General features: G+C 37.6%; 1 long non-coding RNA gene and 1 pseudogene across 16 annotated transcripts in view; both read left to right on the top strand.

Annotated features, from left to right (window-relative positions):
• LOC143642507 (uncharacterized) overlaps positions 1-26,138 on the top strand; it is a 145,466-nt gene that overhangs the window by 22,550 nt on the left and 96,778 nt on the right. The gene's annotated exons all lie outside the window — the stretch shown is intronic.
• Positions 5,673-15,050, top strand: LOC143642491 (craniofacial development protein 1 pseudogene; annotated as a pseudogene).

Below are 26,138 nucleotides of genomic sequence, written 5' to 3'. Positions count from 1 at the left end.
AGCATATAGATGGTTCCTGTTTTTAAATCCATTCTGCCAGTCTATGTCTTTTGATTAGTGTTAACACTAATAACAATAGTGTTATTACTGTATGGGTAGTACTTTCTTCTACCATTTTGCCTTTTGGATTTTATATGTTATATCTAATTTTTCTTCTTTTTACTTTTACTATTAGTCTTCCTTTCTACACTCTTCTCCACACATCACTCTCCTGTCTTTTCATATCTGCCTCTAGCACTCCCTTTAGTATTTCTTGCAGAGCTGGTCTCTTGGTCACAAATTCTCTCAGTGATTTTTTTGTCTGAAAATGTTCTAATTTCTCCCTCATTTTGAAGGACAGTTTTGCTGGATATAGAATTCTTGGTTGGCAGTTTTTCTCTTTTAGTATCTTAAATATATCATACCACTGTCTTCTCACTTCCATGGTTTCTACGTATAGTCTTATTGGGCTTCCCTTGTATGTGATGGATTGCTTTTTTCTTGCTGCTTTCAAGATTCCCTTTCTCTTTGACATCTGAAATTCTGATTAGTAAGTGTCTTGGAGTACATCTAATTGGATCTATTCTGTTTGGGGTATGCTGCACTTCTTGGATCTGTAATTTTAAGTCTTTCATAAGAGTTGGGAATTTTCAATGATAATTTCCTCCATTAGTTTTTCTCCCCCTTTTCCCTTCTCTTCTCCTTCTGGTGCACCCACCATATGTATATTTGTGTGCTTCATGTTGCCATTCAATTCCCTGAGTCTCTGCTCATATTTTTACATTCTTTGCCCTGTATTTTCTTTTGCTTGTCAGATTTCAGATGTCCCATCCTCCAGTTCATTAATCCTATCTTCTGCCTCCTAAAATCTAACATTGTAGGTTTCCATTGTATTTTTCATCTCTTCTGCTGTGCCTTCTATTCCCATAAATTCTGTGATTTGTTTCATCAGACTTTCTATTTCTTCTTTTTATTCTTTCCTTGAGTTCTTTATATCCTACCTCAATTCATTGATTTGATTTTTGATGAGGTTTTCCATGCCTGTTCAAACATTCTGAAATAATTGTTTCAACTCCTGAATCTCATTTAAATTGTTGGTTTGTTACTTTGACTGGGCCATATCTTCAATCTTCCTATTATGATTCATTATTTTTTGTTGGTGTCTGGGCATTTAATTTCCTTAATTAGTTTATTCTGGAGATTATTTTCACCTAGGATTTTCTTGCTGGATGGTTTTTGTGCTGGTTTGAAAGGAGGTATGCCCCCTAGAAAAGCCATGTTTTAATAAAAATCCCATTTTATAAAGGTAGAATAATCCATATTCAATACTGTACGTTTGAAACTCTAATCAGATCATCTCCCTGGATGATGTGATTTAGTCAAGAGTGGTTGTTAAACTGGATTAGGTGACGATATGTCTCCACCCATTTGGCTGGGTCTTGATTGATTTATTGGAGTCCTATAAAAGAGGAAACATTTTGGAGAATGGGAGATTCAGAGAGAGCAGAGAATGCTGCAGCACCATGAAGCAGAGAGTCCACAAGCCAGTGACTTTTGGAGATGAATAAGGAAAATGCCTCCTGGGGAGCTTCATGAAACTAGAAGCCAGGAGAGAAGAAGCTAGCAGATGACACCGTGTTTGCCATGTGTCCTTCCAGATGAGAGAGAAGCCCTGACCGTGTTCAACATGTGCCTTCTTGCTTGAGAGAGAAGCCCTGAACTTCATCAGCCTTCTTGAACAAGGTATATTTCCCTGGATGGATGCCTTTGATTGGACATTTCTTTGGATTTGATTTAACTGGGACATTTTCTCAGTCTTAGAACTGCAAACTAGCAACTTATTAAATTCCCCCTTTTAAAAGCCATTCGATTTCTGGTATATTGCATTCCAGCAGCTAGCAAACTAGAACAGCTTTGTTGTCTGTCTGTTCTTTGACATTCAGTTCAGCTTATTCTAGACCTCTAGCTTAGGTTTTGTTTAACAGATCAGAAATTTTCAGTTCTTGTTTTCTTGTTTCTTGCTCTGCCTGTATGGTGCCTTTTTTTTTCTTCCTTTAGGCGGGTCTACTTAGGTATTATAGACCTTAGTCAGATTTTCTCAGACCAAACTGGCCTCCTCTCAGGAGGAAAGGGTCACCTGCCTCAGTTTTCCCTAAGGGTGAGACCCAGCAGGTTGAAAGACTTTCCTTATGAAGCCTCTAGACTCTGTGTTTTTCCTATCCTGCCTAGTATGTGGCACTTGTCTGCCTGTGGGTCCCACCAGCATGAGATAATGTGATACCTTTAACTTCAGCAGACTCTGCCACCTGGGGGTGTTGTTGTGACAGAGGACAGGTTGTAGGCTGGCTTTAATCACTTCAGTTTTCCTGACCCTGGGGTCTGAATTCCTTGAGGAAGGAATTCCACCTGAGCTGGGCCCTACCCCTCTCCTGGGGAAGGCACAGGCTCCAGACAAAGTCTTGGACAAGCTTTATTCTGCCCTTGCCTGGGGCAGTTGGAGCCTTTGAAGCCCTGCAGCTGTATCTGAAGAGTAGTCAAGCTGTAGAAACACAGCCACAAAAAAAAAAAGAAAAGAAAACAATCCTTTTCAGAACAAGACCCCAGTTCCTTGGGTTTGCCAATCAAGAGATTAAGTTGGCACATTGCTTTGTGTATCTCCAGGTCCTATGTGCCCCCTACTTTCCTTCAGGACCCAGACCCTTTCAAGTATTTTGTGCTGTCCAATCCAAAAACTTCTCTGGTTTTTTGGTTTGTTTGCTTGTTTGTTTGTTTTTTTGTCTTTTTCCATCAGCCCTGCCCCCTCTGCACTGGGGCAAAACCCAGCAACCTCAGCTTTTACTCGAGGTTCAGCTGAGCTGGAGGCCTATTTTTAGTAGTCAGAATTTGTTAATTAATTCCACAATTGGAGCTTTCTTGGGCTCAGCCCCTGCTGCTGGTAAAGTCTCTTTCTTTCCCTTCTGGGAAGCAGCCTGTGGGTGAGGGGTGCTGGCCACTGTGGCATGGGGGACTCACAGTTCTGGGTGGGCTCATAGCAGGTCCAACTTGTCCAGACTGGGGTACTCTGTGTGTCTGGTTGCTGATGTGGCCCCAGCAGTTGTTCTGTACTGTTCCTGACTATTTACTAGCTGCTCTGGAGGAGGAATTAAATCCCACACCTCACTAAGACACCATCTTGGACCCCTTGAACCTGGTCAATTGATTTTGGGAAAAATTTCTGGAAAAATTAGTGATAATGTTACAGAAAACTTGGAAAACAGGGGGAAAAAAGGCAATTTTTAATTCCAAGAACAAAAAGTTGTACAAGAAAGGAAATGTAATTGTAATACAATTCATTGATTCAGAAGCAAAACACACTTGTTTAGTTATCATAAGGTTAACATGAAACATTATTTAATGTATGGTGATATAACATTAAAATGTTGGAGAAAGAGATAGTATGTGGTATTAAATCCTCATCTTTCACATTAGACACTGCTTAAAATTTATACATTAACATTGTAGGGATCCAGGGCCCAGGATCTCCCCCTTGATATTGATAGCATTCCTCTCCATATTGACAGCAAGTCATTGCACGTAACCACCTATGTGACCGGGACAGACATTAAAGGTCATCAGACCTCCTCGGGGGGAAAGAATGTACAAATGGTATCAAAAACAAGGCATTAAAACTCCCCTCCCCTGATCACTGCTAATAAAAAACCTCCAAACTCTTGTGTCATGAGACTCTGCTGAAACTCTGTTGTCATGCCCTATGAAATTTTTTTTTTGTCCTGAACCCGTATTTAGCCACTCTCTGGCACTCCCCTCCTTTTGTGGAGGCCACCCTTCATTTTCCATGGCTGGCTTGCCAACATGGAAGATCTTCTTCGGTCTGTAAATCCAAATAAATTAATGCCTAACTTTGTACCAGGTGTATTCTTTTGTCTTAGGACTGAGCTGTGTTGTAACAAGATATAGTAGTATAAGTATTTTATTTGGGAAAATGACAGTGAAGTATGAAAATAATTAAGTGAAAGAATCTGGGAGGATGTCTCATGGTTTAGAAAGGCCTTATTGGTCTTGCAGTACCACTTAGCTTTTTATTTTTGTATGGTGGGGGATGCATTTCATTCTTTTTTCATGTGAGTATCCCCTTATTGCAGCACCATTTGTTGAATTTTTTGTTGGTTTGTTTTTTCATTTGTTTGTTTGGGAAGTGCGTGGCTGGGAATCAAACCCAGGTCTCCCACATGGTAGGTGAGACTTCTACCACTGAACTACCCTTGCACCCCACCCCACTCCACTTGACTTTTTAAAAGTATGTACATTTATTACCTTGATAAACAACTAAAGTACTAAAAAAAGGAAAAAAGAAGAATGAGTATTTTTAGTTTCCATTCAGACCCGTAATATAAAATGATGTTAAGAATTTTCTTTGTAGAGAAGTCCTGGAGAAAATTAGTGAATAATAACCCCATTTTATTTGAAGTGTCACATTTAGTTTGGAGTGCTACAGGCTCTACCCTTTCCATAATATGAGAAATAAAGTGGAATGCTTGAGCATTACTACCTTCTGAGTTCTAGTCAGTCTTCCTAGATATTTTTTTATTCTGAATTGAATGAGTGTCATAGATATTCTGAGGTCTGAAGATGTTATCTTCAAGGTTAATACTATGAGACTGTCTTATATATGAAATTAGGAGACCTGGGCTTAAGTCATTTTTCTACAACTGATTGTCTCTGTGATCTTAGTTAGATTAATGTCTCTGGTTCTCCCATTTCTTCTATTTACTCCATAAACTAAATTGCAATGAATTACTGTCCAAAAAGAACTGTTTCATGCTTCATCTCTCTCAACAGTAAATAGGTTCCAGTGTACTTATTATGAATTATTTAGTCTCCTCTATGAAACCATAAGAATCTTAAAAGTAGCAACTATATATTTGTCTCTGAAATTTCCCATGGATTTTATCACAGTTCTCTGCTTCTAGGGGACACCAAATAAATGCTTCTACAGATTTATTGATGGTCATTGTGAAGAGAATGTTAAGTGTTCCATTTAAGAAAATTCTATTTTCATTGTTAAATCTAGCTTTAAATTGGTGCTACACCATAAAATAAAATCAAATAGTCTGCTTTCTCCCCAAAGAGAAATTCCTTAATGATTTATATTTTTATGAAGAGGAAATAATTTATCCAAAACACTGAAGTATCCTAGTGATTTAACCAAGTTAATTCCTATTCTTATTTCTATCTATGTGCTTAAGAGTATTAACAATAGAATATGTGAGCCATCTAAACAATAAAACTGTAGCATGGAAAGATAGAACCTGATGAGAGAGCTGTAAACAGAGCTTTTATGATCTTGGAAAGTATAAATAGAGTATGCCTTAATTTGTTTAACACTGCCTAGAATATTAGCACTTGAGATCACTCTTGAAAATTAAATATACACTTTAGGAAAATAAAATGACCTTGAGAAAGTGGGTCTTCAGTTTATAAAACTTCTAAGCATTTCATATATTTTAGAGCACTAAAATTTTTTCAATTATGGCTATGTTATTACAGCTAATTTTATTGAGTGTTTCCTTTTGAACACTCTGCTAAGCTCTTAATGCATTTTAAAATTTTTCTATTGCAGCAACCCTGTGAAACAAGTACTATAATTATTCCTGGTTTATAAATAAGAAAATAGGCTCAAAGAGATTAAATAATTAAATATCATATTCCAGATGTGATTTGATCAGTTCAAAGTGCAGAGGCCTATTTTCTTAACCTAGCTATTATTCCTCTTATACATATGACACACATTTAGTTAATAACAAAGTAGGGATTGGATCCTAATTCTTCTATTTTCTAGCCATGTATTCTTTTCACTCCACCACATTGGCTTCATTTTGTGGCATTTTTTTTTATCCTTGTTCTGTTCTTTGGTATGGTCCTAAATGAAGTCATAAGTATTGTTCTAAACGTAATTATCAAGACATGCCAGTGAACAGAACACAGCTTTCTCTAGCCTTTTTTTCCTTTTGCAGACAGATTTAAGTCAACACATTTGTTTTTGGAGAAAAAGCAGATCCTGTTCCTGAATATTATAGGCTAAGAGGGGAAATGTTTCTTTGTTGTAAAGTTTTCAAAAAGAATTGTGAGAGCCCTACCCTATCAAGATGGTGGAACTGCTCATCTTTTGATACCATAAAAGTAACAGAATTACTGCAGTGTGGGGAGACAGATTTTTGGGCCTATAGGCCACTGATCTGCTTCAGACCTAGCAATAAACTGTTTCTTTCTTTGAAACCCTAGTGTCTCAGGAATTGGTTATTGGGTGCATCAGGCAAAGAATCCACTGCCTCTGCCCAGTAACAAACAAAGCCTGTGGAACCATCAGGAGTACCAATATACACAAGGAAGCCCCAGGAGAAGAGAGAAAGGAGCAGAGAGACTATTAAAAAAATAATGGCTGGTTAAAAAACAAACAAACAAACAAAAAACCAATGGCTGGTACAGTGCAAAAGTAGCTATGTGGCAGAATTCTCACCTACCATGCCAGAGACCCAGGTTGGATTCCCGGAGCCTGCCCATATCAAAACAAACAAACAAACAAACAAACAAATATCTGGTAGCACTTGGCATAGCCAGGGCCTCTCTAGCCTCTGCTTTTGCAGCTCTATGATTTCTCCCTTGCACATTGCCTTTGCAGACAGCTGCTGTGGTCCTGTGGGTTGGGTGACAGCAACATGGAGAAATTCAACTCCAAAGACTTCTCCACCTCGGAGGAAGACTAAGACTACATGCCTTTGGGTGGAGAGTATAGTGAAGATGATGTAAATTGAATTAGTGAAGGAAGATGAAGTGGATGGTGAAGAGCAGAAACAGAAAACCTAAAGGGAGAAAAAGAAAGTCTTAGAGAAGACTTTCTTTCTGGCTAGGAAGAGAAAGCAAGACAGCCTCCCATTAGAAGATGAAGAGGAGGAGGATTCTAAGACAGAATCTGGAGGAAGCAGCAATGAGGACAAAGACACAGTTGCAGACCAAGACAAAGGCATTAGGTCAGAGGATGAAAGAAAAATGAAGGAGGATGAACTCTAGGCCAGCTTCCTCAATGATGTGGGACCAAAATCAAAAGTGCCTCCTAGTACACATGTTAAGAGAAGACTCTGAAGAGATGAGTTCAAGTAATTGTAGGTCAGAGCAGAAGAGCTAGAGAAACCTAAAGATATAGAAAATATTAAAATCCCCAAGTGTTTGATTTTGTGGATAAAGAAGTCAGGGTGACTAAGGAATTGGATGCTGCATCCAAAGAAGCCAAATCCTTCTTCAAGCAAAATGAGGAGAAACCTCAGGCTAATGTCCCTTCGCCACTGTCCTCACCCATGAAGGGTCAGGAGTCATGCAACCATCACCACAATCATTGTTATCAAATCCTAAAGAAACTCTGAGTTGGTAAGGCCCACCCCAATCAAGATGACAGTGTGAGATGCTTAAGGGTTGAAGCTCTGAACAACCAACAAGAACTGGCAGAAACATCATTCTAAAAACTCCAGAAAGTAATCTCATACCACTCAGGCTGGCCCCTTTCCCCATTCCTCTTACCAACTTGACTTGGTCCTGGCCCATGCTCCCAGTGCTGATCCCTGGTCCTCATGCACATACTGGGAACATGTTTGTCTGGCTCAGTCTGTTGGGTGGTGGCATGAGAGACTTAAGCTGTTCCATAATTTACCCCACATATAGAAAACAGCTACCAAGTTTTCCTATAGAATGCTGTGGAAAATCATTCAAGTCGTGCTGCATGGAGCAAGGGATTGCTGGCAGTAGGATTTAACAGTGTTGTGCTGGAGAGGTTATGATAATGAGCAGAGTGGCCCCAGGTGATGTAATTAGAGGTGATATAATCATTGAGCATGTGCAGACTGATTATATGCTTAGTCACAGAACATATACAAGAAAATGGCCACCTTAATATGATGATGGGTGTAATTTTCAGTATTATATTGAGGTATAGATAACTTAGAGGTTAAAGTCTAAGCTACTGCACTTGTCAGGCAGGCCCATTTTGGCTAAATTCCACTTTGGTTATCAAGATAACTTTGGACTTGAGGTGAGTTAGTTCTGGGCTGACCCAAGATCCTTCATTAATAAACATTAGGGGCTGTCTTCAGTGATCACAAGACTCTAAAATCAAAAACAAAAACAAACAAACAAACAAAAACTGGATAGATGGGTACAAGTGAAGGTTAGTCACATGGTTTTACAATCACAAGGGCACAAGATAAAGGCATTATCAGAGATCAAGGCAATTGGATTACAGTTCAAAGACTTCAGCTAATTCCTTCTCTCTACACCAATATACCAGAAAGCAGAAAAGAATATCTATATAATGATTCAGCAACCATAATCATCCTTAAATCTTAATTTCTTGGCTACATGTTCACTTTTCTTCATTCTTTCCTCTCTCTACTCCTCAGACTGGATGATTTCAATTGCCTTATTCCAAAATTCCCTGATCTTCTGCCAGCTCCAAACTGCTGTTAAACCCTTGTAGAAAGTTCTTAATTTTTGTGACTGTGGTCTTTAGCAATGTTTGGTTCCTTTTCGTAATCTCCATCTGTATATTAATAATCTGTTTGTGTTCATTTATTGTTTTCATGATTTCCTCTAGTTCTTTGTCAATGTTTTCCTTTAGCTCTTTAAACATATTTAAGACCATTTTAAAGAAAGCTTTCTCTGAAATGTCCCAGATCCCTACTCATTGATGGCTTCTAATGCTTTAATCTTCTTTGCCTGGGTTATCACTTCTTGTTTCTTTGTATGTTTTGCAATCTTTTGTAAAAATCTGGACATTTTGATATCGATTAATGGATTATTGATGAATTTAGACTCTGAGATATCTGTTCCTTAACCTTAAATCCAGCTAGAGTTATGACAGAGCTTTCTTTGAATGGCAGAAGCAAACCAAAAAGAAAAAAGAAAAACAAAAGAAAATACCCATCCCAGTCTTTGCAGATTAACCTCTACCAGTGCTTACAGACATACGTACTCCTGTATGTGCATGAAGGTTACTCTGCTCCCTTTGGAACCAGTACCAGGGATCCCCACTGGGAGTGTGGGCCAGCTCTACACTGAGCTGCTGAGGTTATGATAGCTGGAGAATATGCTTACCCTAGCTCAGGTTAGCAATTTACTCCTTGTACATAGTTCTCAGGACATTAACCGGACTTTCTTGATTTTACTTATAGAAATAAGATAACAGAATAGCATCAAGAACACCCTGTGGCCCAGTAAATCAGTGACTTCCTTCTCAAAAGATACAAGTTTAACATTTCTAAGGATCAGCTAAGAAAAGCACCATGAAGACCCTGCGCACAAGAGCCTGCACATTAATATTTAAATTTAATCACTGAATCTGGAACAAGACATGCTTGAGACAACACAGGATAAGACATTTGCCTCAAATAGACCCAACATCATCACTGCTCTGACAAAAATGAATCATACGGAAATTGCTTAGTTTTTTTACCCCTACATCCTTTCCTTTACCTATAAAAACCCTAACCCACCTCCCCACTTTGAACTGGTTTGGGGAAGAGTCCTCCAGTTCCTTGCAAGAAATCACATTCATGCTGAGAGACAGATGGGCCCTTCTATAGAAAGTGCTGTGCTTGTGGTAACAGGTATGGGGGAGGGGCTAGCCAGAGCAACTTGAGATCTTAATGCTTTTTCTTAATTCAGTGCTTACCAAGTTCCTGCAATCCTTTAACTATTTTTCTGGAGCTTTGAGAAAGACATGTCTGCCAGTTATTGCTGGTTGTTCAAAGCTTCTCTGTGGGTGGGGATGGAGCCCTGAAGTGTTTCAACTCCGCCATCTTGATAGGGTAGGGCTCTCACAATTCTTTTTGAAAACTTTACAACAAAGAAACATTTCCCCTCTTAGCCTATAATATTCAGGAACAGGATCTGCTTTTTCTTCAAAAACAAATGTGTTGACTTAAATCTGTCTGCAAAAGGAAAAAAAGGCTAGAGAAAGCTGTGTTCTGTTCACTGGCACGTCTTGATAATTATGTTTAGAACAATATTTATGACCTCATTTAAGACCATACCAAAGAACAGAACAAGGATAAAAAATTACCATAAAATGAAGCCAATGTGGTGGAGTGAAAAGAATACATGGCTAGACAATAGAAGAATTAGGATACAATCCCTACTTTGTTATTAACTAAATGTGTGTCATATGTATAAGAGGAATAATAGCTAGGTTAAGAAAATAGGCCTCTGCACTTTGAACTGATCAAATCACATCTGGAATATGATATTTAATTATTTAATCTCTTTGAGCCTATTTTCTTATTTATAAACCAGGAATAATTATAGTACCTGTTTCACAGGGTTATTGCAATAGAGGTTAGGAAACTGTTTCTTACAGAAGAGGAGAACTTTGAACCACATAAACTACAAATTTCTGGGGCCACACATGCAAACCCATAACAAGTTGCTTGCACAGAAAGGAGGCCTTTATACTTTAGCCTGAAGCTATTCTCTAAACCCATTCTATGGATGAGCCCTGAAGGAGAGCACTGGCACAGGTCAATTAAAAAAAAAACTACTGGAGGTGATAGACCAGCAAAGGAGAAAACTGAAGCATTAGAAACCACCAATGAGGAGGACTAGATCTGGGACATACTAGACAAAGACTTCTTAAAAAATTGTCCTAAATATGCTGAAAGACTTAAGGGAAGACATGGACAAAAAACTAAAGGAAATCAGGGAAATGATAGGTGAACACAAAGAGAATAACAATAGAGATGATGGAATTATGAAAAGGAACCAAGCAGAGCTAAAGACTGCAGGAACAGAAATTAAAAATTCCCTAGCAACAGCAGATTAGAGTTGGCAGAATAAATAATCAAATAATAAGAAGATAAAAATATTGAAATTACTCTGAGGCAGAGACCAAAAAAAAAACAAAGGAAAAAAGTGAATGGAAACTGAGGAGCCTGCCTGGCAAAACTGTCTTTCAAAAATGAAGCTTTGGATTTTCTCTCTTTTTTCTTGGAGTAAGGAAAATGTTCTAGAATGATGTGGTGATGAATGCACAACTATGTGATGATACTGTGAACCACTGATTGTGCACTTTGGGTGATGATACGTTATGTGAATATATCTCAATAAAATTGCATCAGAAAACAATGACTGAAAATTATCCAAATTTAGCAAAAGAAGTGTATACACACATCTAAGAATATCAATGAATTCTAAACATGATAAACCCAAACACACCCACACCATGCCATGTTATAATCAAACTGTTGAATGCCAAAGATAGAATTCTGAAAGCTGCCTGAGAGAAGCAACATGACACATACAAGGGAGCCTCAATAAGATTAAGTGCCAGTTTCCCATTGGAAACCATGGTGGCAAGAAGGTAGTAGGATGACATATCTAAAATGCTGAAAGAAAAAATTTATCAACCAAGAATAATATATCGGGCAAAACTGTCTCTCAAAAATGAAGAATTGGGTATGCAAGAGTAGTTCAATGGTAGAATTTTTGCCTGCCCTGTGGGAGACCTGATTTCAATTCCCAGCCCATGCACTCCCACCCCCCTCAAAAAAAAAATTTCAACAAATGGTGCTGCAATAGAGAGATAGTTACATGGAAAAATAATGAAATGTGACCCCCACCATACACTGTACAAAAAAAAAGAAAAAAAATGAGGAATTAAGACATTCTCAGATAAACAAAAACTGAGGGACTTCATCACTACTAAACCAGCCTTACAGGAGATTCTAAAGGGAGTTCTATGGTTTGAAAAGAAAGTATGCTAAGACAAGTGACTGGAGCCACATGAAGAAATAAAGATCTCCAGTAAAGATAACGACATAGATAAAATATAAATGCTTGTACTATTGTATTTTTTATTTATAATTCCACTTTTTATTTTTTGTAGGATCTAAAAGGCAAATGCATAAAATAGTTATAATAAATTAATGGTTTTGGACTCATAATATAAAAAGTGTAATTTGTGACAAGTACTGCATAGATGTGGGGGATCAGAGAGGTATAGGAAAATAGTTTATGTATGCTATTGAAGTTGTTAAGTTGGCATCAAAGCAAACCTTGTTGTTATATATTTAGGACATTAAATTTAAACCTCATGCTTCCCAGTTCCTTGTGGAACTTACATTTTATGAGGCAAGACAGACAATAAACATAATAAACACATTATGTAGCTTGTTAGAAGGTAAAATGTGCTATTGATAAAAAGAAAAATACAGCAATGGGCAAAGGCAATCATGCAATATAAGGAAATGTTGAAAGATGGAAACCTATTAGTTTAAAGAAGAAAAGGTCAAATGACGGTAGGAGGCAGTAGACTTTATAATTATCTTCAACTACCTGAAAGCCAATCAGGTAGATGTCACATGAAAGACAATGTGATATTTGTGACCATTTAATTTATAGGTTCGGATTCACAGACAACACAGACTTTAGTGATATAAAAACAGATTTTAATAGGAAAGTAATTAAAGAGCTTTCAAAATTAAGGTATAGTTGCATCACCAGATAAGATGGCACCTACATCTGAAGAGAAATGCTGGGAAGTCTTGGAAGTAGCATTCAAAGTCTCATTAATAAAAAACCCACAGCAATCTTGGAGACAGCTCCATTCAGAGTCTCCTTAATTAAAATCCACAGCAAAGCATCTTTTCCCAGATAAGATTCTGATGAGATGCTCTCTCTTTCTCATAAGATTCTCCTCTTTCTTTCTCTTCCTTTCTTCTCCTACTCTTCCAACCACTTGCATGCAGTTTTTATGATATTTTTACACAGTAGTGGTCAAATTCCAATTAGTTTGCATGACCAGGCCCAGTTGGGTCTTCTGGGAACTGGCTAGGTACTGAGAGGAGCTTTCCAGAACCTAGATATCTTTATCAAAGTACCCCTCCTTCTGGGAAGATAGGCAGTCCTCCCGGCTAGAGTGCACATTTCAACTGTTTCTTACCAAGGTCATGGAATGACAACATCAGTTGAACAGAACAGACACTACAAATTTATCTTTTCCTTACAGTAGAAAAGGGCACAATTTACTCTTTATAGCTCCATGACCAGAACCAGTGTGTACAATTTACAAGGAATTAGGATTCAGCTAAAAATTAGAATTTTCCCATAATTCAAACAATACAAAGGCATAGGTAATACATTTTTTACCTCAGGTGGTGGGTTCAGTCAGAAGTTGTGCATGACAAGGTTGTTGAACTCAGTATTCTTGAAGGATTTACTTACATTAAATGATCTTTCAGATCTCTTCCAACCCTAGAAATCTCTGATTCTGCAGGTTTTTGTTTGGTTTTGTTTTTAGCTCTAAAGAAGCTGTTTGTCCATAGATTGAAGGTTTGGAAAAATGAAGTAGAATGGGAGAAAAGACACCTGACAATTTAGTTATTCTATGTATTGCCTCTCTGTGCCTTCATCTTTTTATCTATAAAGTGAGGATAATAATAGCTACCATGTTTGTAAATAATGAATATGATATTACTTCATACAGTGTCTAACACATTTTTCAGTGTCACTAAAAGTTGCCAAATCAATGATGATATGCTAGGCTATGCTGTGGTGACAAACTGTACCCATATCTCAATAACTTATAACAACAATGGTTTATTTCTTTTTCAAAATTACCTGACCATTGTGGGTTGGCTGCAACTCTGCTTTAAATCATCTTTACTCCAGGATCCAGGCCTTCTATTTGGAAAATTGCCTGTCTTGTGGAAGAAGAAAAAGAGATAGGCAAACCATACATACTTAAAGCTTCTGCCCAGAAGTCACATATGTCATCATTTTTGGGGGTCAAAGAAAATCACATGATGGGGTGGTGTGCTGGTTTGAAATTGTTATGTACCCTAGAAAAGCCATGTTTTCTTTCCAAATTCAATCTTATAGAGGCAGGCCTATTGTTTAGAGTGGAAACTTTGATTGAATTATTTATGTGGGAGTGTGGCATGCTCATTGTGGGTGTGGCCTTTTGATTGGATTGTTTCCATGGAGATGTGTTTGTGGGTGTGACCTTTTGATTAGCTGGAAATCTAACTCTACCCATTCAAGGTGGGTCTTGATTAGTTTACTGGAGACCTTTGAAAGGGGAAACATTTTGGAGGAAGCTTAGATGCTTGGAGAACAATTGCTTCAGAGCCAACACAGATAGAGACATTTGGAGATGCAGAAAGAAAATGTCCCTGGGGAAGCCATTTGAAACTAAAGCCAAAGACCAGCAGATGCCAACCACGTGCATTTCCTGTTGACAGAGGTGTTTGGACCCATTGGTCTTTATTGAATCAAGATATCTTTCCCTGGGTGCCATAGTTTGGTCGTTTTTATGGCCTTAGAACTATATACTTGTAAATTAATAAATTCCCTTTTTAAAAGCCTTTGCATTTCTGGTAATTGCATTCTGGCAGCATTTAACAAGCTAATACAGGTGGTTTTCAAAATAAATACACAAATTATTTGATACATCTCTGTCATGGTTAGGGACAGGTGTCAACTTGGCCAAGTTGTGGTACCTGTTCATCTGATTGGGCAAGCGCTGGCCTGTCTGTTGCAATGAGGACATTTCATAGGATTAGGTCATGATCACGTCAGCTACATCCACAGCTGATTCCATTTGTAATCAGCCAAAGGGGAGTGTCTTCTGCAATTAGTGATGCTAAATGCAATCATGGGAAGCCTTTTAAGGAGGACTCAGAGGAGACAGGTTCCATTCCTGCTTTGGCTGGTGAACCTCTCCTGTGGAGTTCATCCAGGCCATCCATTGGAGTCATTGGCTTCGCAGCCTGCCCTGTGGATTTTGGACTCCGCATTCCTACTGTCACGTGAGACACTTTCATAAATTTTATATTTGCAAGTGTTCTCTGTTGATTCTGTTTCTCTAGAGAACCCTAACTAATACAATCTCCCTTCAAAAAGTGGAGCTTAATTCCTCTCCCCTTCAGTGTGGGCTGATAGAATCATTTGCTTCTAATGAGTAGAATATGAGGGAAGTGACAATGTGTTACTTCCAAGATGAGGTCATAATAGACATTGCAGCTTCCTCCTTGGCCTCTTTTTTTTTTTTTTATTACTCATTCTGGAGGAAGCCAGCTGCCATGTCATGAAGTAAGCAACCCTATGGTTAGGCCCATGTGGTGAGGAGCTTAGGCTGTTCAGAATAGCTAGTAGGAATTCAGTCTTCAGCCAAGAGCCATGTGAATAAATCCTCTTGGAAATGGATCCTCCTGCCCCAGTCAATTTTTCAGGTGACTGTAGCCTCAGCCAACACCTTGACTGAAACTTCATGAGAGATCCTGAGCCAGAACTATTCAGTTAACTAATACTGAATTACTAACCCACAGAAACTGTGAAATAATATATATATATTTTTTACCAACAAAATATTCCAAGTTTATTCACTAATGTCAGGTCATATCAGTGAGACCATACAGTATTTGTCCTTTTGTTTTTGGCTAATCTCAGCATAATGTCCTCAAGGTCCATCCATGTTGTTACATAATTCATAACTTTATTCTGTCTTACAGCTGCATAATATTCCATCGTATGTATATACCAGTTGTTTAGCCACTCGTCTGTTGACGGACATTTGGGCTATTTCCATCTCTTCACAATTGTAAATAATGCTGCTATAAATATTGGAGTGCAAATGTCCTTGCCCTCCTGTCCTTTGAGTAGATACCTAGCAATAGTATTGCTGGGTCATATGGCAATTCTATATTCAGCTTTTTGAGGAACTGCCAAACTGCCTTCCACAGCGGTTGCACCCTTTGACATTCCCACCAACAGTGACTAAGTTTGCCTCTTTCTCCATATCCTCGCCAGTACTTGTCATTTTTTGTTTTATTGATAATGGCCATTCTGGTGGGTGTGAAATGATATCTCATTGCATTTTTGATTTGCATTTCTCAAATGGCCAGGGAAGTTGAGCATCTCTTCATGTGCCTTTTGGCCATTTGCATTTCCTCTTCTGAGAAGTGTCTGTTCAAGTCTTTTTCCCATTTTGTAATTGGGTTGGCTGTCTTTTTGTTGTTGAGTTGAACAATCACTTTATAAATTATGGATACTTGACTTTTATCTGATATGTTGTTTCCAAATATTGTCTCCCATTGTTTAGGCTGTTTTTTACTTTCTTGATGAAGTTCTTTGATGTGCAAAAGTGTTTAATTTTCAGGAGTTCCCATTTAGTTTTTCTTTCTTCAATGTTCTTGCTTTGGGTGTAAGGTCTATAAAACCACCTCCAAGTATAAGATTTATAAGATATTCCCCTACATTTTCTTCTAACAGTTATGGTCTTAGATCTAATGTTTAGATCTTTGATCGATTTTGAGTTAACTTTTGTATAGCATGTGAGATATGGGTCCTCTTTCATTCTTTTGCATATGGATATCCAGTTTTCTAGGCACCATTCATTAAAGAGGCTGTTCTGTTCCAGGTGAGTTGGCTTGACTGCCTTATCAAAGATCAATTGTCCATAGATGAGAGGGTCTATATCTGAACACTCTATTCTATTCCATTGGTCTGTATCTCTCTCTTTATGACAGTACCATGCTGTTTTGGCCACTGTAGCTTCATAATACAACTTAAAGTCAGGTAGTGAGAGACCTCCAACTGCATTTTTTCTTCTCAGGATTTTTAGCTATTTGGGGCACCCTGCTTTTCCAGATAAATTTGGTTATTGGTTTTTCTATTTCCAAAAGGTAAGTTTTTGGAATTTTAATTGCTATTGCATTGAATCTGTAAATCAATTTAGGTCGAATTGACATCTTAACTATATTTAGACTTCCATTCCATGAACATGGTGTGCCCTTCCATCTATTTAGGTCTTCTGTGATTTCTTTTAACAATTTCTTATAGTTTTCTTTGTATCAGTCTTTTGTCTCTTTAGTTAAATTTATTCCTAAATATTTTATTCTTTTGGTTGCAATTGTAAATGGAATTCGTTTGTTTATTCCCCCCTCAGATTATTCATTACTAGTGTATAGAAACACTACAGATTTTTTAGTGTTGATCTTGTAACCTGCCACTTTGCTGTACTCATTTATTAGGTCTAGTAGTTTTGCTGTGGATTTTTTGGGTTTCTCAACATACAGCATCATGTCATCTGCAAACAGTGAGAGTTTTACTTCTTCCTTTCCAATTTTGATGCCTTGTATTTCTTTTTCTTGTCTAATTGCTCTGACTAGAGCTTCCAACACAATGTTAAATAACAATGATGATAGTGGACATCCCAATCTTGTTCTTGATCTTAGGGGGAAATTTTTCAGTTTTACCCCATTGAGGATGATATTAACTGTAGGTTTTTCATATATTCCCTTTATCATTTTGAGGTAGTTCCCTTCTATCCTATCCTTTGAAGTGTTTTCAACAGGAAAGGATGTTGAATTTTGTCAAATGCCTTTTCTGCATCAATCGAGATGATCGTGTGTTTTTTCTGCTTTGATTTGTTGATATGGTGTATTACATTAATTGATTTTCTTTTATGTTGAACCATTCTTGCATACCTGGGATGAATCTTACTTGGTCATGATGTATAATTCTTTTAATGTGTTACTGGATTCAATTTGCTAGAATTTTGTTGAGGATTTTTACATCTACATTCATTAGAGAGATTGGTCTGTAGTTTTCTTTTTTTGTAATATCTTTGTCTGGCTTTGGTATGAGAATGACGTTGGCTTCATAGAATGAGTTAGGTAGCTTTCCCTCCTCTTCAATTTTTTTGAAGAGTTTATGCAGGATTGGTACTAATTCTTTCTTGAATGTTTGGTATAATTCACATGTGAAGCCATCTGGTCCTGGACTTTTCTTTTGGGGGAGCTTCTTAATGACTGATTCAATTTCTTTACTTATGATTGTTTTTTTTGAGGTCGTCTATTTCTTCTGAAGTCAAAGTTGGTTGTTCATGCCTTTCTAGGAAGTGGTCCATTTCATCTATATTGTCATATTTATTAGCATAAAGTTGTTTATAGTATGGTCTCATTACTTCCTTTATTTCTGTGGGTTCAGTGGTTATGTCTCCTCTTCCATTTCTGATCTTATTTATTTACATCCTCTCTCTTCTTCTTTTTGTCAATCTTACTAAGTGTCCATCAATCTTATTGATTTTCTCATAGAACCAACTTCTGATTTTGTTGATTTTCTCTGTTGTTTTCATGTTCTCAATTTCATTTATTTCTGCTCTAATCCTCATTATTTCTTTCCTTTTGCTTGCTTTGGGGTTAGTTTGTTGTTCTTTCTCTACTTCTTCCAAGTGGACAGTTAATTACTCAATTTTTGCCCTTCTTTTTTGATATAGGCATTTAGGGCAATAAATTTCCCTCTCAGCACTGCCTTTGCTGCATTCCATAAGTTTTGATATGCTGTGTTTTCATTTTCATTTGCCTCGAGATGTTTACTGATTTCTCTTGTAATTTCTTCCTTGACTCACTGGTTATTTAAGAGTGTGTTGTTAAGCCTTCACATATTTGTGAATTTTCTGGCACTCTGCCTATTATTGATTTCCAACTTCATTCCTTTATGATCTGAGAAAGTGTTTTCTATGATTTCAATCTTTTTAAATTTATGGAGACTTGTTTTGTGACCCAGCATATGGTCTATGCTTGAGAATGATCCACGAGGACTTGAGAAAAAGGTGTATCCTGCTGTTGTGGGGTGTAATCTTTTATAAATGTCTGTTAAGCCTAGCTCATTTATTGTAATATTCAAATTCTCTGTTTCTTTATTGATCCTCTGTCTAGATGTTCTGCCCATTGATGAGAGTGTGGAATTGAAGTCTCCAACTATTATGGTAGATATGTCTATTCCTCTTTTCAGTGTTTGCCTCATGCATTTTGGAGCATTCTGGCTTAGTGCATAAATATTATGATTGTCATGTCTTCATGCTGAATTGTTACTTTTATTAATACATAGTATCCTTCTTTGTCTCTTTTAACTGTTTTACATTTGAAGTCTAATTTGTTGGATATTAGTATAGCTACTCCTGCTCTTTTCTGATTGTTATTTGCATGAAATATCTTTTCTCAACCTTTCACTTTCAACCTATGTTTATCCTTGGGTCTAAGATGTGTTTCTTTTAGACAGCATATAGATGGGTCCTGTTTTTTAATTCATTCTGCCAGTCTACGTCTTTTGATTGGGGAGTTTAATCTATTAAAATTTAGTGTTATTACTGCATGGGTAGTACTTTCTTCTACCATTTTGCCTTTTTGATTTTATATGTCATATCTAATTTTTCTTCTTTTTATGTTTTCTGAGAGTGTTCATTTCTACACTGTTCTCTACACATCTCTCTCCTGTCTTTTCCTATCTGTCTCTAATGCTCCCTTTAGTATTTCTTGCAGAGCTGGTCTCTTGGTCACAAATTGTCTTAGTGATTTTTTGTCTGAAAATGTTTTAGTTTCCCCTCATTTTTGAAGGACAATTTTCCTGTAAATAGAACTCTTGGTTGGCAGTTTTTCTCTTTTAGTAATTTAAATATATCATCCCACTGTCTTCTCACCTCCATGGTTTCTGCTGAGAAATCTATGCATAGTCTAATTGGGTTCCCCTTTTATGTGATGGATTGCTTTTCTCTTGCTACTTTCAAAATTTTCTCTTCCTCTTTGACATTTGACATCCTGATTAGTAAGTGTCTTGCAGTGCATCTATTTGGATGTATTCTGTTTGGAGTATGCTGCACTCCTTGGATCTGTAATTTTAAGTCTTTCATAAGAGTTGGGAAATTTTCAGTGATAATTTTCTCCATTAGTTTTTCTCCTCCTTTTCCCTTCTCTTCTCCTTCTGGGACACCCACAATATGTATATTCATGTGCTTCATGTTGTCATTCAGTTCCCTGAGTCCCTGCTCATATTTTTCCATTCTTTTCCCTATATTTTCTTTTGCTTGTCAGATTTCAGATGTCTCATCCTCCAGTTCATTAATCCTATCTTCTGCTTCTTGAAATCTAACTGTTCTAGTTTGCTAGCTGCTGGAATGCAACACATCAGAGATGGACTGGCTTTCAATAAAAGGGGATTTATTTAGTTGACATATAGTTCTTCAGAAGAAAGGCAGCTAACTTTCAACTGAGGTTCTTTCTTATGCGGGAAGGCACAGGGTGATCTCTGCTGGCCTTCTCTCCAGGTCTCTGGGTTCCAACAACTTTCCCTGGGGTGATTCCTTTCTGCATCTCCAAAGGCCTGGGCTGAGCAGCAAGTGCCAAGATGAGGTATGCTGAGCTTCTTGGGCTGTGCTGCGTTGAGCTCTCATTTAAACACCAGCCAATTAAATCAAACGTCATTCATTGCAGCAGATACACCTTCTAGCTGACTGCAGATGTAATCAGCAACAGATGAGGTTCACATGCCATTTTCTTATGTCCACAGCAATAGATCTAGGCACCTTCACCTGGCCAAGTTAACAACAGAATCTAATTACCATATGTCCATGCCTTGTCAACTGGGCAACTACATGCATCACCTTCAACAATATTAAGGTGCAAAAAAAATTCTCTTCTAGCTGTGGACCTATGAATCTTAAAACAAGTTATCTGGTGCCAATATGCAAAGGAGGACAGTTACAGGATACAACTTTTCATTTCCATAGGGAGAAATTGGAAGGAACACAAGAATCACAAGACCCAAACAGCTCTGGTGACCTGCAGGGCAACCTCCTTTGGATTTCAAAGTCTGAAATTCATGTATATTTCAGCTTCAGAAAGTGGCAGTCCCACCCTTTCCAAGGGCCTATGCAATGGCTCACCTCTTTCCAAATCAACCTTGGGGGACATTGTGAAGACTACCTTTTTCTCAACTCCACCCTCTCCAAGCATCGGGGCCACAGCTGGGCTCTCTGCCAGTTTTTGGGGCACACGCTCAACCCCTCCATGTGGTGGCAGCCAGGCTCTCCCCAGTCCCCAAGGAGTGTGCTGTACCTTCTCCAAGGCCTGAAGCTGCACAACTCTTCCACTGCAATGAGGTGGGAGACTCATCCTCGCCCTTCAGGGTTAACTCATCCTCTTCATGTATATGAGTGGGTCCACTCTCCTGGCCGAGGTTTCTTGGCTTCAGACCGAGCTTCCATGGTTCTCACTCTGCAAATTCCAATTTTTCCCTTTTGTGTCCCCCTTTGTCCAGATTGCCAGTGGTTTCATTTACACCAACAGTCTCTTCAAGCACTCCAGGACTTCTCCATTGTTCTCTTCACAGTTCCTCCAAAACCTTCCCCTTATCCATTCCAGCGTATTTGGTATGGGCAAATAGCAGCAGCACCCCACTCTCGGTACCACATTTGTTCTAGTTTGCTAGCTGCTGGAATGCAACACACCAGAAATGGACTGGCTTTCAATAAAAGAGGATTTATTTAGTTGACCTATAGTTCTACAGAGGCAAGGCAGCTGACTTTCAATTGAGGTTTTTTCTAATGTGGGAAGGCACAGGGTGGTCTCTGCTGGCCTTCTCTCCAGGTCTCTGGGTTCCAACAGCTTTCCCTGGGGTGATTCCTTTCTGTATTTCCAAAGGCCTGCTGAGCTGTGAGTGCTGAGATGAGGTATGCTGAGCTGCTTGGGCTGTGCTCTGTTGAGTCTCTCATTTAAGCACCAGCCAATTGAATCAAACATCTTTCATTGAAGCAGATACACCTCCTATCCAACTGCAGATGTAATCAGCAACAGATGAACTTCACATGCCATTGGCTCATGTCCACGGCAATAGATCTAGACACCTTCACCTAGCCAAGTTGACAACTGAATCTAAAAACCACATCCAACTTTATAGGTTTCCATTGTTTTTTTCCATCTCTTCTACTGTGCCTTTCATTCCCATAAGTTCTGTGATTTTGTTTTCAGACTTTTGATATCTTCTTTTTGTTCATTCCTTGCCTTCTTTATATCCTCCTTCAATTCATTGATTTGATTTTTGATGAGGTTTTCCATGTCTGTTCAAACGTCCTGAATTGTTTCAACTCCTATATCTCATTTGAATTGTTGGTTTGTTCCTTTGACTGGACTGTACCTTGTTGGTTTGCTCCTTTGACTGGGTCATATCTTCAATTTTCTTAGTATGATTCATTATTTTTTGCTGGCATCTAGGCATTTAATTACCTTAATTAGTTTATTCTGGAGATTGTTTTCACTTTTTAATTTATTAATTAAAAGAATCTCACAACAAATGAACAAAAACATTCTTAACATATGATCATTCCGTTCTACATATATAATCAGTAATTCATGATATCATCACATAGTTGCATATTCATCATCATGATCATTTCTTTTATTTATTTATTTATTTATTTATTTATTTATTTTTTATTAATTAAAGAAAAAAGAAATTAACACAACATTTAGAAATCATTCCATTCTACATATGCAATCAGTAATTCTTAACATCATCACATAGATGCATGATCATCATTTCTTAGTACATTTGCATCGATTTAGAAAAAGAACTAGCAAAACAACAGAAAAAGATATAGAATGTTAATATAGAGAAAAAAATAAAAATAATAATAATAGTAAAAAAAAAGACACAAACAAACAAACAGACAAACAAAAAAAACCCCTATAGCTCAGATGCAGCTTCATTCAGTGTTTTAACATGATTACTTTACAATTAGGTATTATTGTGCTGTCCATTTTTGAGTTTTTGTATCTAGTCCTGTTGCACAGTCTGTATCCCTTCAGCTCCAATTACCCCTTATCTTACCCTGTTTCTAAGTCCTGTTGGTCTCTGTTACCAATGACATATTCCAAGTTTATTCTCGAATGTCGGTTCACATCAGTGGGACCATACAGTATTTGTCCTTTAGTTTTTGGCTAGACTCACTCAGCATAATGTTCTCTAGGTCCATCCATGTTATTACATGCTTCATAAGTTTATCCTGTCTTAAAGCTGCATAATATTCCATCGTATGTATATACCACAGTTTGTTTGGCCACTCGTCTGTTGATGGACATTTTGGTTGTTTCCATCTCTTTGTAATTGTAAATAATGCTGCTATAAACATTGGTGTGCAATGTCCGTTTGTGTCTTTGCCCTTAAGTCCTTTGAGTAGATACCTAGCAATGGTATTGCTGGGTCGTATGGCAATTCTATATTCAGTTTTTTGAGGAACCGCCAAACTGCCTTCCACAGTGGTTGCACCATTTGACATTCCCACCAACAGTGGATAAGTGTGCCTCTTTCTCCGCATCCTCTCCAGCACTTGTCATTTTCTGTTTTGTTGATAATGGCCATTCTGGTGGGTGTGAGGTGATATCTCATTGTAGTTTTGATTTACATTTCTTTAATGGCCAGGGACATTGAGCATCTCTTCATGTGCCTTTTGGCCATTTGTAATTCCTCTTCTGAGAGGTGTCTGTTCAAGTCTTTTTCCCATTTTGTAATTGGGTTGGCTGTCTTTTTGTTGTTGAGTTGGACAATCTCTTTATAAATTCTGGATACTAGACCTTTATCTGATATGTCGTTTCCAAATATTGTCTCCCTTTGTGTAGGCTGTCTTTCTACTTTCTTGATGAAGTTCTTTGATGCACAAAAGTGTTTAATTTTGAGGAGCTCCCATTTATTTATTTCCTTCTTCAGTGCTCTTGCTTTAGGTTTAAGGTCCATAAAACCTCCTCCAATTGTAAGTTTCATAAGATATCTCCCTACATTTTCCTCTAACTGTTTTATGGTCTTAGACCTAATGTTTAGATCTTTGATCCATTTTGAGTTAACTTTTGTATAGGGTGTGAGATACGGGTCTTCTTTCATTCTTTTGCATATGGATATCCAGTTCTCTAGGCACCATTTATTGAAGAGACTGTTCTGTCCCAGGTGAGTTGGCTTGACTGCCTTATCAAAGATCAAATGTCCATAGATGAGAGGGTCTATATCTGAGCACTCTATTCGATTCCATTGGTCGATATATCTATCTTTATGCCAATACCATGCTGTTTTGACCACTGTGGCTTAATAATATGCCTTAAAGTCCAGCAGCGTGAGACCTCCAGCTTCGTTTTTTTCCCTCAAGATACTTTTAGCAATTCGGGGCACCCTGCCCTTCCAGATAAATTTGCTTATTGGTTTTTCTATTTCTGAAAAATAAGTTGTTGGTATTTTGATTGGTATTGCATTGAATCTGTAAATCAATTTAGGTAGGATTGACATCTTAACTATATTTAGTCTTCCAATCCATGAACACGGTATGCCCTTCCATCTATTAGGTCTTCTGTGATTTAACAGTTTTTTGTAGTTTTCTTTGTATAGGTTTTTTGTCTCTTTAGTTAAATTTATTCCTAGGTATTTTATTCTTTTAGTTGCAATTGTAAATGGGATTCGTTTCTTGATTTCCCCCTCAGCTTGTTCATTACTAGTGTATAGAAACACTACAGATTTTTGAATGTTGATCTTGTAACCTGCTACTTTGCTGTACTCATTTATTAGCTCTAGTAGTTTTGTTGTGGATTTTTCCGGGTTTTCGACGTATAGTATCATATCGTCTGCAAACAGTGATAGTTTTACTTCTGTCTTTCCAATTTTGATGACTTGTATTTCTTTTTCTTGTCTAATTGCTCTGGCTAGAACCTCCAACATGATGTTGAATAATAGTGGTGATAATGGACATCCTTGTCTTGTTCTTGATCTTAGGGGGAAAGTTTTCAATTTTTCCCCATTGAGGATGATATTAGCTGTGGGTTTTTCATATATTCCCTCCATCATTTTAAGGAAGTTCCCTTGTATTCCTATCTTTTGAAGTGTTTTCAACAGGAAAGAATGTTGAATCTTGTCAAATGCCTTCTCTGCATCAATTGAGATGATCATGTGATTTTTCTGCTTTGATTTGTTGATATAGTGTATTACATTAATTGATTTTCTTATGTTGAAACATCCTTGCATACCTGGGATGAATCCTACTTGGTCATGATGTATAATTCTTTTAATGTGTTGTTGGATTCGATTTGCTAGAATTTTACTGAGGATTTTTGCATCTATATTCATTAGAGAGATTGGCCTGTAGTTTTCTTTTTTTGTTATATTTTGCCTGGTTTTGGTATGAGGGTGATGTGTGCTTCATAGAATGAATTAGGTAGCTTTCCCTCCACTTCGATTTTTTTTGAAGAGTTTGAGGAGAGTTGGTACTAATTCTTTCTGGAATGTTTGGTAGAATTCACATGTGAAGCTGTCTGGTCCTGGACTTTTCTTTTTAGGAAGCTTTTGAATGACTGATTCAATTTCTTTACTTGTGATTGGTTTGTTGAGGTCATCTATTTCTTCTTGAGTCAAAGTTGGTTGTTCGTGTCTTTCCAGGAACCCATCCATTTCATCTAAATTATTGTATTTATTAGCGTAAAGTTGTTCATAGTATCCTGTTATTACCTCCTTTATTTCTGTGAGGTCAGTGGTTATGTCTCTTCTTCATTTGTGATCTTGTTCATTTGCATCCTCTCTCTTCTTCTTTTTGTCAATCTTGCTAAGGGCCCATCAATCTTATTGATTTTCTCATAGCACCAACTTCTGGTCTTATTGATTTTCTCTATTGTTTTCGTGTTTTCAATTTCATTTATTTCTGCTCTAATCTTTGTTATTTCTTTCCTTTTGCTTGCGTTGGGGTTAGTTTGCTGTTCTTTCTCCAGTTCTTCCAAGTGGACAGTTAATTCCTGCATTTTTGCCTTTTCTTCTTTTCTGATATAGGCATTTAGGGCAATAAATTTCCCTCTTAGCACTGCCTTTGCTGCGTCCCATAGGTTTTGATATGTTGTGTTTTCATTTTCATTCGCCTCGAGGTATTTACTAATTTCTCTTGCAATTTCTTCTTTGACCCACTCGTTGTTTAAGAGTATGTTGTTGAGCCTCCACGTATTTGTGAATTTTCTGGCACTCCGTCTATTATTGATTTCCAACTTCATTTCTTTATGATCCGAGAAAGTGTTGTGTATGATTTCAATCTTTTTAAATTTGTTAAGACTTGCTTTGTGACCCAGCATATGGTCTATCTTTGAGAATGATCCATGAGCACTTGAGAAAAAGGTGTATCCTGCTGTTGTGGGATGTAATGTCCTGTAAATGTCTGTTAAGTCTAGCTCATTTATAGTAATATTCAGATTCTCTATTTCCTTATTGATCCTCTGTCTAGATATTCTGTCCATTGATGAGAGTGGTGAATTGATATCTCCAAC

Source organism: Tamandua tetradactyla, chromosome 1 (assembly GCF_023851605.1).
Source record: "Tamandua tetradactyla isolate mTamTet1 chromosome 1, mTamTet1.pri, whole genome shotgun sequence".
NCBI classification, from domain to species: domain Eukaryota; kingdom Metazoa; phylum Chordata; class Mammalia; order Pilosa; family Myrmecophagidae; genus Tamandua; species Tamandua tetradactyla.
Note: the sequence above shows the minus strand (reverse complement) of the source record. Positions and strands in the feature narration are given on the sequence as shown.